This window comes from Leptodactylus fuscus, chromosome 4 (genome assembly GCF_031893055.1).
Source record: "Leptodactylus fuscus isolate aLepFus1 chromosome 4, aLepFus1.hap2, whole genome shotgun sequence".
NCBI lineage: Eukaryota > Metazoa > Chordata > Amphibia > Anura > Leptodactylidae > Leptodactylus > Leptodactylus fuscus.
Genome location: NC_134268.1, coordinates 173,651,724 through 173,663,199, shown reverse-complemented (window position 1 = coordinate 173,663,199; position 11,476 = coordinate 173,651,724).

Below are 11,476 nucleotides of genomic sequence, written 5' to 3'. Positions count from 1 at the left end.
GTTCACACAATATAAAATCCCATAGTGGCCCCTTCACCCAGTATAATGTCACTTAGTGGGCCCTGCACACAGTATAATGTCACATAGTGGGCCCTGCACACCGTATAATGTCACATAGTGGGCCCTGCACACAGTATAATATCCCATAGTGGCCCCTCCACTCAGTATAATGTCACATAGTGGGCCCTGCACACAGTATAATGTCACATAGTGGGCCCTGCACACAGTATAATGTCACATAGTGGGCCCTGCACACAGTATAATGTCACATAGTGGGCCCTGCACACAGTATAATGTCACATAGTGGGCCCTACACACAGTATAATGTCACATAGTGGCCCTTGACATAATATAATTTTCCATAGCAGCCTCCATGCAGTATAGTGTTCCATAGTGGCCTCTATACACAGTATAATGTCCCATAGTGGCCCCTTCTCTCAGTATAATGTTCCATAGCGGCCTCCATACAGTTTAAATTCCCATAACAGCCCCTCCACACAGTATAAAGTCCCATAGTGGCCTCTGCATACAGTATTAAGTTCTATAGTTGCCCCTGTACACAGTGTAATGTTCCATAGCAGCCTCCATAGAGTATAATGTCCCACAGTGGCCTCTCCACACAGTATTATGTCCCATCATGGCCCCAACGGTGTTTGTTACAAATATTGAGGATTCAGCAGAACCTAAAATTTTAGGGGTACACCACCCACGAACTATTATACTCTGGTGTTTTTTTTAGATCCCAGAGTGTTATAATTGGAGGCCTGGGTGACACAAACATGAAAACCAGTGTTACTCACCTCCCTGTTTTTGTCCCTCTTCAATAATGTCACAGACGTGGATTATGTCGGCATCATTATGCGCTGTGATGCCGACTTAACCGCATGATATCTGTGACAACACTATGGAGGTTCAAAGACAAGGGAGAGTTACACTGGCTCCCATGAGAAGAGGGGAAATTGTTTTTTTATGTTTGTACAGCATCCCTGGGCCTCCAATCATTATACCCTGGGCCAGAAAAGACCTCAGAGTATAATAATAGCAGTATGTTATGACTGGCAGGATATATTAAAAAAAAAAAACTAAATAATAATATCCTGTGTTGCCCACTGGGCTTTGAACTGCATGGCACACTGGTGTGAACATGGCCTAACAGTTGACCTCACTGCCTGACTACACCACAAACTAGGTGCTCCCCGCTCACCTCACAGGGCAGCTGGCACTGCAGTACAAAGCAGCCGCTTAAATGAATACTAAAGTCTTAGCAATTGCTCCACTGCTAGACAAAAACTACAAGACCATGTGCTCACAGTAACAATACTGGGCTGCACCCACTGCTGCTGCTGCACAGCCAGGTAGCTGACTGTAGTTAGTGTAGGACATAGTTCGCACAATTTCCAGAAAGGAGACACGCTTCCACAAACATATAAGACATAGACAAACATATAACAGTGGGACCGATCAGCCAGCCCAGGTGCTCAAGGCAGATGCCGATAGGCTGAGACCAGTGTCAGTCAGCAGACCGACCATGCCTATCGGCTGCAAGGGGATTAACCCCATGCATGCTGGACTGACCATTTACAGCGGAACAGGCTGTGACCCTGATACCATGGCCACACCTGCCGCACAGTCCTAACACAGTATTTGTTGAGGTTCACCCAACAAATATTCTTACAATGGGTCCGCGGCCTTACTTACAGATCTCCACTCCTGCTCACGGCTAATCCCATCCATGCATTGTAAAAAAATATCTACAGCGGAAATGCTGCGATCTCAAAAATGCTTGTGTTTTTGTAAATTGCAGCATATAAATTATACCTATGGAAACGCTGGCATTTTCCATATAGGTATAATTGGGTCAGAAAGTCTGCAGTGTTTCCGCCATGTTTTTATCGGTGGTGTTTTTTGGCTGCGGCTGGCTACGGGGGGGCCTTAACCTAAAGGTCCATAATGCTCTGCTGACTCAATGACTGATGATTTCCAAACCTCTTCTAGCACCAGAGAATTTGCCCCCACTAATCGTCACCAGCTACCAGCCTAGAAGGCTACCTCAAAACTTCAGGGCCAGTGTAGCTTTTAATGCTGAACTGCTTCACTGTAGGGAATTATCCCTCTCCCTTTATTCTAGTGTGTCTACTACTATATAGTGACTGTGAGATCCAGGTCCAAGTTGTGCAAAGATCAGAATCCCAGTACTATGGGCCAATAACCAGTTTGATGCAATAAATGTCATAGTTCATATTAATGTGGAATATCTGAAGATACTAATTCTTCAACTCAGCTCTGCTGGAACGTGAAATCTTACACATACAATTCACCTCCTGTCAAATCCAGCAGCTGGTGATCTTTGGGCACAAACAGAAAGTGACTCAGTGCTTTTTAGAACAAGCGCACAGGCATTTACAGTATTCTTTAGAAAAAAAAGGATGGTTAGCTGCAGCTTTTGCTTTTATACACAGGGATGGGTTTCAAAGCACCCCTCAATGGGAAGGGGGCTGCTACTATCAGTCTGGCTATAGTACCACACCCACATATCCTGCAACGTATTCGTTATATGCCTATATATCCATCACACCACCATGCAAATAACCATATTTTCCGATACTATTTTGCAACAAAAACATTGAAAATAATAGTAATATGTCACAAATGAAATACATTGTCTGTCGTAAGCAGAAGAATAATTTCTTGGTTCATTGCATGAGTCTCAATAGAATTGCTGGCTAAAATAAGCACTCCAGATTTGCAGCTTCACTGTTCTGGATGAGTTTAGTTGTTAGGGCAGCAGGGTGGTTGGTGTGCAGCCAGGGAGCGAAACAAGTTGCGTTGCCGCTCGGCCACCTGCCCACCTTTGCAGTGTCTAATAGTGCAGATGTGATGCATAAAAAGAGCAGGAACGAGGGATCCAGCATTGGCCACCCAAGGGGAACGGAGGGGCGAGATAAACCTGGAACATTTTATCACAATGACAATTTTTAACTGACAACAGGAAGGTCCATAACAAAATTGGTTTGGCCTGATGAAACTAGGGCATCTGGTTGCCTCGGGCTAGAAGCACTTTTCGTTTTAGCTTTACTGCTAGTGGAAAGTAAATAATTGTTAAATTAGTAGAGAAACTGGAAATATGGGTAAAAAAAAAAAAAAAAGGAAGCAGCTTATGTCACAAAGCAATACGTATTCTGGTGCGATAATTCCGCACCCTTTCATAGACAGATAGCAATGGCAGCTTTGTTAAGGTAGAACGTAAGATGTAGCTGGAAACGTTCCCCAATGAATTTGTCTGACACAGAATCATGTCAGAGTCACTGTGTTAAACTATCATCTGTTCTCTATTCAGATCCTGTGGTCTGTGTGCAGGAGAAACATACAGCACACTGTTTAACGCGAACAGAGCAAATTGCATGGTGCCTTAAAGCTGGTTTGCTTCCACCTCATGGAGATTTCTGAGGTTATTCGGGGCCAGATTAATGCGTAATGAGAGAGAAATTCTACTGATTTTTGGAGGCACGCAAAGGCTAAATGCTAAACAATTTGCAAATGTTGAGATTATTTTTAGTGAACGAACTAATGAAACATTTTATGTTCTATTATTTTACAGCTCGATTCGAAGATGGAGTGGTGGAACAATACTGTCAAACGATAACATCCTTATATCAATCTGGTGGAATTTGCTGCATTGGTGATACACTGTAGACCTTTCATTGAAGAGACAGAGATCAGCATTTCCTATGTTTGTCCTATGTAATCTCTCCCGCTGTGAAAATGAGACTGGAAAGAATAACACAGAGATGAGTGTCCTCCTCCTGTCTGGACATAAATGTTCTGCTGTTTGAATTTATTTTATGTATGAATCCTAAGATATTATATTGATCTGATAATAAAGTGATTCATATGAGATCTTAGGATTCTTACGCTAGGTTTACATTTGCGTTCAGGTTTATATTATTTGGGTACCCAAATAACAACAACCCAATAAACCCAATAAGCTTAAAAAGTGTTTACACGTGAATAATGCGGAGAGAAAGGTCCTGGTTGCAGAAATTTTCTCTCTGCACTTTTTCAAGTGGATTCAAGGACGGGATCCCTGAACGGAGTGCAAGCGCTGGTCCAAGTCCAGCTTTAGTCATGATTCAAGTGTCAAGGCATATTATGTTGGATTATAATTATCACAAATAATTTAGGGATACACCTTTATAATTTATACACCTTTATAATTTATATTTCTATGTTAGAAGTGTCACATATCAGGTGTTTAGACATTATTTTGTCTTAATCTAGCATGGTGGCTTAGTAGTTAGCAGTGTTATATTCAAGTGCAGGGGTTATGGGTTGAAATCCGACCAAGACCAACATCCATATGGAGTTTGTGTGGGTTTCTTCCAGGTACTCTTTTTTTTTTTTCCCCACACTTCAAAGATTCCATTCCGAAGACACTTTGTGACTAGAGATAGGCAAACTCTTCAGCGTTAGTATAATTTCGGGTTAAGCAAGTTTGGTACAAACCAAATCTTAAATGGGCTTGAAACATAGTTTAGAACAGTCTCAGGGCTCAGCAATACCTATATATCTAATTTCTAGCTCTCTAAGGCAAGCACAGACAAAAAAGTGAAAGTGACATTACTATACTCTGAATTACTGAGACGCGAAGGAAGAAAACGCAAAAAGCATGTGATCCCGTCCATCATTATGGGGAATGTGAGATCAATTGTGAATAAGATGGATGAACTGACAGCACTGACCAGACATCAACAGGAGTTTCGTGAGTGCAGTATGATGCTGTTTACAGAGACTTGGCTTACTGAAATCACTCCGGACATACTTGCCTCCGTGGAGGGCTTCAAACTTCTTCGGGCGGACAGAACACTGGAGAGCGGTAAGCGAATAGGAGGAGGAATTGCAATATTTGTCAATGAGAGATGGTGTAATCCAGGACATATTGTGGTTAAGAAACAATTGTGTGGAAAGGATATTGAACTGCTAGCCGTGGGCATGAGACCTTTTTACCTGCCAAGGGAACTATCACATGTTATTGTACTAGCTGCCTATGTCCCCCCCTCTGCTAAAGCTGACGCTGCCTGTGAAGTCCTCCATGCTGTTGTGAGTGAGCTGCAATCATCTCACCCCCATGCCCTGCTCCTAGTGTCTGGAGACTTCAACCATGTCTCAGCATCCACTCTACCAGGCTTCACACAGTATGTAACCTGCCATACAAGAGACAACAAGACGCTGGACTTGCTCTTTGCCAATGTAAGGGATGCATATAACTCATCTGCCCTACCACCCCTAGGCAGATCAGATCACAACCTGGTACATCTGCGACCCACATACATTCCACTGGTGCGCAGAGAACCGGCGGTTACCCGTACCGTGAAGATTTGGTCAGAGGGAAGTGTCGAGTCTCTAAGGGACTGCTTTGATATAACTTTATGGGAAGTGTTTCAAGACTCATTTCCAGAGGACATTGAGGGACTCACACATTGCATAACGGACTACATTAATTTCTGTGTGGACAGCACGGTACCAACTAGGAAGGTGAGGTGTTTCTCCAATAACAAACCATGGATTAACTCTGAGATTAAAACTCTCCTCAAGCAAAAAAAGAGAATTTTTAGGTCTGGGGACAAAGATGGCCTGGGGGCGGTTCAGAAACAGCTGAGACAATTGATCAGGGAAGGGAAAGCCAACTACAGACGGAAGATGGAGCTACAGATGGGGGAGGGTAGAATCTCTGAGGTGTGGGACAGCCTTAAGGCAATTTCAGGACACAAGGAAAAGACAAGGCACCGAACAGTAGGGGACAGGAAGTGGCTTAACGAGCTTAATCTATTCTTCAATAGATTCGACTCCAAGCAAATGCTCCCTCCACCAGCATGTCAGCTAACCGCCCTCCCCTCACACACCAAGACCCAACCCCCACCGACCTGCGGTCAACTGCAATCTGACTATCTGATCCTGCAGGAGTCTCAGGTGTGTAAGGAAATGAAGAATATTACAGCGAACAAAGCGGGGGGACCTGATGGTATAAGCGCAAGAGTTCTTAAAATGTGCAGTGACCAGCTGTGTGGTATTATAACGCACATGTACAATATGAGCCTGAAGCTGGGGGTGGTACCTCAACTGTGGAAAACATCTTGCGTGGTACCAGTCCCAAAGAAACCCAACCCGATGGGCTACAATGACTACCGACCTGTAGCACTGACATCACACCTAATGAAGGTCCTAGAGAGACTGGTCCTGACACACCTACGCCCCCTAGTGAGCTCCGCTCTGGACCCCCTCCAGTTTGCCTACCGGCCAGGCATTGGGGTAGATGACGCCATCATCCACCTTCTTCACAGAGCTCTCTCTCACCTGGAGAAACCCGGGAACACTGTGAGAATAATGTTCTTTGATTTCTCCAGTGCGTTCAACACCATTCAGCCAGGGCTACTGAGGGAGAAGCTGAACCTTGGTGGTGTGGACCATCACCTGTCCAACTGGATCCTAGACTACCTGACAAACCGCCCCCAGTATGTGAGAGCCCAGGACTGTGTGTCTGACACTGTGATCTGTAGTACGGGGGCACCTCAAGGTACAGTTCTTGCCCCATTCCTCTTCACACTGTACACTGCTGACTTCAGGCACAACTCATCCAGCTGTTACTTACAGAAGTACTCCGATGACTCTGCTATAGTCGGCCTTATCACTGATGGCGATGATAGGGAATACAGAGACTTAAACCGGGATTTTGTTGAATGGTGCCAGCAGAACCAGATCAGGATTAATGCTGGGAAGACCAAGGAGATGGTGGTGGACTTTAGTAAACGGAGAGGTGCTCCGACCCCGGTGGAGATCCAAGGAACATGTATTGAGATAGTCAGGACCTATAAGTACCTGGGCGTGCTCCTCAATAATAAACTAGACTGGGCTGATCACCTGGAGGCGCTGCACAGAAAGGGCCACAGCAGACTCTACCTGCTCAGGAGGCTGAGGGCCTTCGGAGTCCAGGGGACACTTCTTAGGGCCTTCTTCAACTCTGTGGTTGCCTCAGCCATCTTTTTCGGTGTGGCCTGCTGGGGAAGCAGTATATCAACCAGGGACAGAAATAGACTTGACAGGCTGATCAGGAGGGCCAGCTCTGTCCTGGGGAGCCCCTTGGACCCAGTACAGGTGGTGGGTGACAGAAGGATACTGTCTGTGGTGACCTCCATGCGGGGGAACAAATCCCACCCCATGTATGGGACCCTGATGGGACTTGGCAGCACTGTAAGCGACCGTCTGCTTCACCCCAAGTGTGAGAAGGAGCGCTATCGCAGGTCCTTCCTTCCAACCGCGACCAGGCTGTATAATCTACATCAGACCAAACGAAGAGCTCTCCGCACAGAGAACTAATGATTATGAGGATGACCATGAGGTCTTCCTCTTTCTCTTCTGTTTTTCCTTAGCTGCCATGGACTCCTAGTATATCTTCTCTTCTCAGCTTATCTGTGTCTACGTCTGTAACATATTACTCTGTATTATCCTGTATCTGTATTACTATGCTGCTGTAACACACTGAAATTTCCCCAAGGTGGGACTATTAAAGGATTATCTTATCTTATCTTATTATTTTCAGACCCCAGAGTATAATAGGTGAAGGCCCTGGAAAGGTGTTTAAAAAAAAATAAAAAATAAATAAATATATATACATATATCTCATTGATATTCACAACGCCCTGACACTACATGCCCATATGATCACTGGTGACCCAATCACAGACCTCAGCGGTGACCTCTTGTCCATGAAATTACAGAAGAGCATCAGACATCACCAGGAGAGTATCAAATACTGCATGGAGGCCCAAAAGAGGTAACGGATGGTGAGTATTTATGTCTTTTTTATTCTTTAAACCTCTTCTGGGCCTCCATCTATTATGAGGTCTAAAGAGACCCCAGATTATAAAGCAGTGGTATTATAGTTCGCCTGAGACAAATCTCCATTTGATGAGTTTAGTAAGAAACCAAACCATTTGGAGTGGGTTCACCCATCTCTACTTTGGACCATGAGTGATGACAATATCTGTAAAGAGCTGTGTATACTGAAAAACATATTCTTCTGTACCAGACAAAAACAGAAAGATTGATAAATCTACAGTACAGACCAAAAGTTTGGACACACCTTCTCATTCAAAGAGTTTTCTGTATTTCCATGACTATGAAAATTGTAGATTCACACTGAAGGTATCAAAACTATGAATTATCACATGTGGAATTATATACTTAACAAAAAAATGTGAAACAACTGAAAATATGTCTAATATTCTAGGTTCTTCAAGGTAGCCACCTTTTGCTTTGATTCCTGCTTTGCACACTCTTAGCATTCTCTTGATGAGCTTCAAGAGGTAGTCACCTGAAATGGTCTTCCAACAGTGTTGAAGGAGTTCCCAGAGATGCTTAGCACTTGTTGGCCTTTTTGCCTTCACTCTGCGTTCCAGCTCACCCCAAACCATCTTGATTGGGTTCAGGTCTGGTGACTGTGGAGGCCAGGTCATCTGGCGTAGCACCATATCACTCTCCTTTTTGGTCAAATAGCCCATACACAGCCTGGAGGTGTTTGGGGTCATTGTCACGGTGGTTGGAACCAAAGATCTCAAATTTGGACCCCTCAGACCAAAGCACAGATTTCCACTAGTCTAATGTCCATTCCTTGTGTTCTTTATCCCAAACAAGACTCTTCTGCTTGTTGCCTGTCCTTAGTAGTGGTTCTCTAGTAGCTATTTTACCATGAAGGCCTGCTGCACAAAGTCTCCTCCTAATAGTTGTTGTAGAGATGTGTCTGCTGCTAAAACCCTGTGTGGCATTGACCTGGTCTCTAATCTGAGCTGCTGTTAACCTGCGATTTCTGAGGCTGGTGACTTGGATGAACTTATCCTCCGCAGCAGAAGTAACTCTTGGTCTTCCTTTCCTGGGGCGGTCCTCATGTGAGCCAGTTTCTTTGTAGCGCTTGATGGTTTTTGCAACTGCAATTGGCGACACTTTCAAAGTTTTCCCAATTTTTCAGACTGACTGGCCTTCATTTCTTAAAGTAATGACGGCCACTCGTTTTTCTTTACTTAGCTGCTTTTTTCTTGCCATAATACAAATTCTAACAGTCTATTCTGTAGGACTATCAGCTGTCTATCCAACTGACTTCTGCACAACACAACTGATAGTCCCAACCCCAATTATAAGGCAAGAAATCCCACTTATTAATTCTGACAGGGCACACCTGTGAAGTGAAAACCATTTTTGGTGACTACCTCTTGAAGCTCATCCAAGAGAATGCCAAGAGTGTGCAAAGCAGGAATCAAAGCAAAAGGTGGCTACATTGAAGAACCTAGAATATAAGACATATTTCAGTTGTTTCACACTTTTTTGTTATGTATATAATTCCACATGTGGTAATTCATAGTTTTGATGCCTTCAGTGTGAATCTATAATTTTCATAGTCATGAAAATACAGAAAACGCTTTGAATGAGAAGGTGTGTCCAAACTTTTGGACTGTACTGTATGTATTCTGTAAAATACTTCAACTATGAGTGCTAAAGATGGGGTGATAGGGCATAAGTGGGGTGATTCATAAGATGTAAGTCTAGGTGTAGATTCGACTATATATACATGAGACAATGCAGTAACAGAAGGAGACCATGGACAAAAACCCCCCAATAAATATCACATGAATATTAGATAGTTGAACAATTGGCACAATTTTTAGGTAGTAGAATGAACACCACATTCTAGCTAGGTATTCTCTGAATACATAAATGGACAGCACTAGAAACAAATACCCCCAATATTAACTCTTCTTACCTAATACATACATACATCACTCAAATACTGCCACACTTATAACTGAGATATCGGGACAGGATCATATTTTCCAATTGTTTCTATGGTCAGAATTCATAAGAAGGTGTATAAAGGGCATCTGTGCAAAGGTAATATGAGAATGCTCACATTAATGTGGTCAAATATGGATGTAATTTATGTTTGTAATAATGGCAGCGTAATAATATCATCATCTAAATATTATTAGAATAATAATGCCAACATATGAAATTGAGAGTTTATTTTGCAACTATGTAAAATTTACTCCATGTGGAACGATGCAGCCACTATTTTCTGTGAGCTGTCTCTGGAATTGAAGTTCACATGAAGAAAAAATAGAAGAGGAAGTTATTACAAATTTGAAGAAAAAAAATAAAATTCCTGTGGATAACAAAAATAAAATATAAATACTTTATTGGCACATACAAACACAGTAAAACTATTTTAGGTTAAGGGCCTGCAAAGTGAGTGTTATGGTCAGCAGGATTATTAAAAAAACAACAACTAATAAACAAAACCCCTGTGGAACCCAGCTGGGCTCTGAACTGCAGGAACACCCTAGTGTGAACAAGGTCTGGCAGTTAGTGTCACTGCCAGCCCACTACACCAACCGGGTGTGCTCTGTTAAATCACAGAGTCCTGTGCAGCTCAGTGCAGCTGTTACAACAAACAAGACACTCTAGTCAGAACCTCTGAGCTAGACAGAGACCAGTACACAGTGTGTGCTACCAATGCAATCTGAACAAGGCAGCTTACTGCCGAACTAACAGTGAGATTCTATCTCAGGGGTAATTCTAACTAAGGCCAACTGAGGAGTATTCACACTGGAACCCATTCACACAACAGAAATGAGGATCTGGAATGAGACTAGGTCAGCGGGCTGAGCCACCTGGCTCCTCAAGCACTTCCGGTCCGCCCATAGACTATATACATCCGGGAAGTGGTTGCCTAGTTCTGACAGGACGTGCCTGTACGTCCAGTCAGAACACAGCAGCTGCACGGAGATCGTGCAGCTGCTTTCAATGGGAGCTGGCTGTAACTTCGGCCAGAGCTCCCAGAGAGAAGACAGGGAAGATTTATTACCTCCCCTACCTTCTCGATTGCTGTGTATACAGTGCTCAATGAGCGCTTTATAAACAGCTATGGACGCTGCCATAATTCAGCTGCCCTCTGACCCGGCGGACACGTTATCCGCCGGGAGCAGAGTCTTGCAAAAGCTTCTGGGTCCTACAGGACCCCAGATCAGCTCAGTAAGCTGTATATACAGCGTGCAGGAGGCTGTATTTCTCCTGCAACTGGGTTTAAATGTAACAGCCCCAGTTATAGGAGAAATCAGCCTCAAGTACAAAAAAATAAGTGATCAGATGTCCCCAAAAGTCTCTTATCTTATGGGGACACAATCTGGAAAAAAAATAAAAAAATATATAATACAAAAGTTTAAAAAAAATGTAAATAAAATAATAATAAAAAATAAATAAATAATACGTTAATAAAGGTTATAGACCCACCTCGATGACACCATACAAAATAAAAATTACCGTAACGAAGAGGAAAAACTATATTATAAAGTTTTTCAGTGACACTTTGTGTTATTAAATTTAAAAAAAAAATAATGAATTGAAAACCAGACACAATTTCCCTCCTATTTTG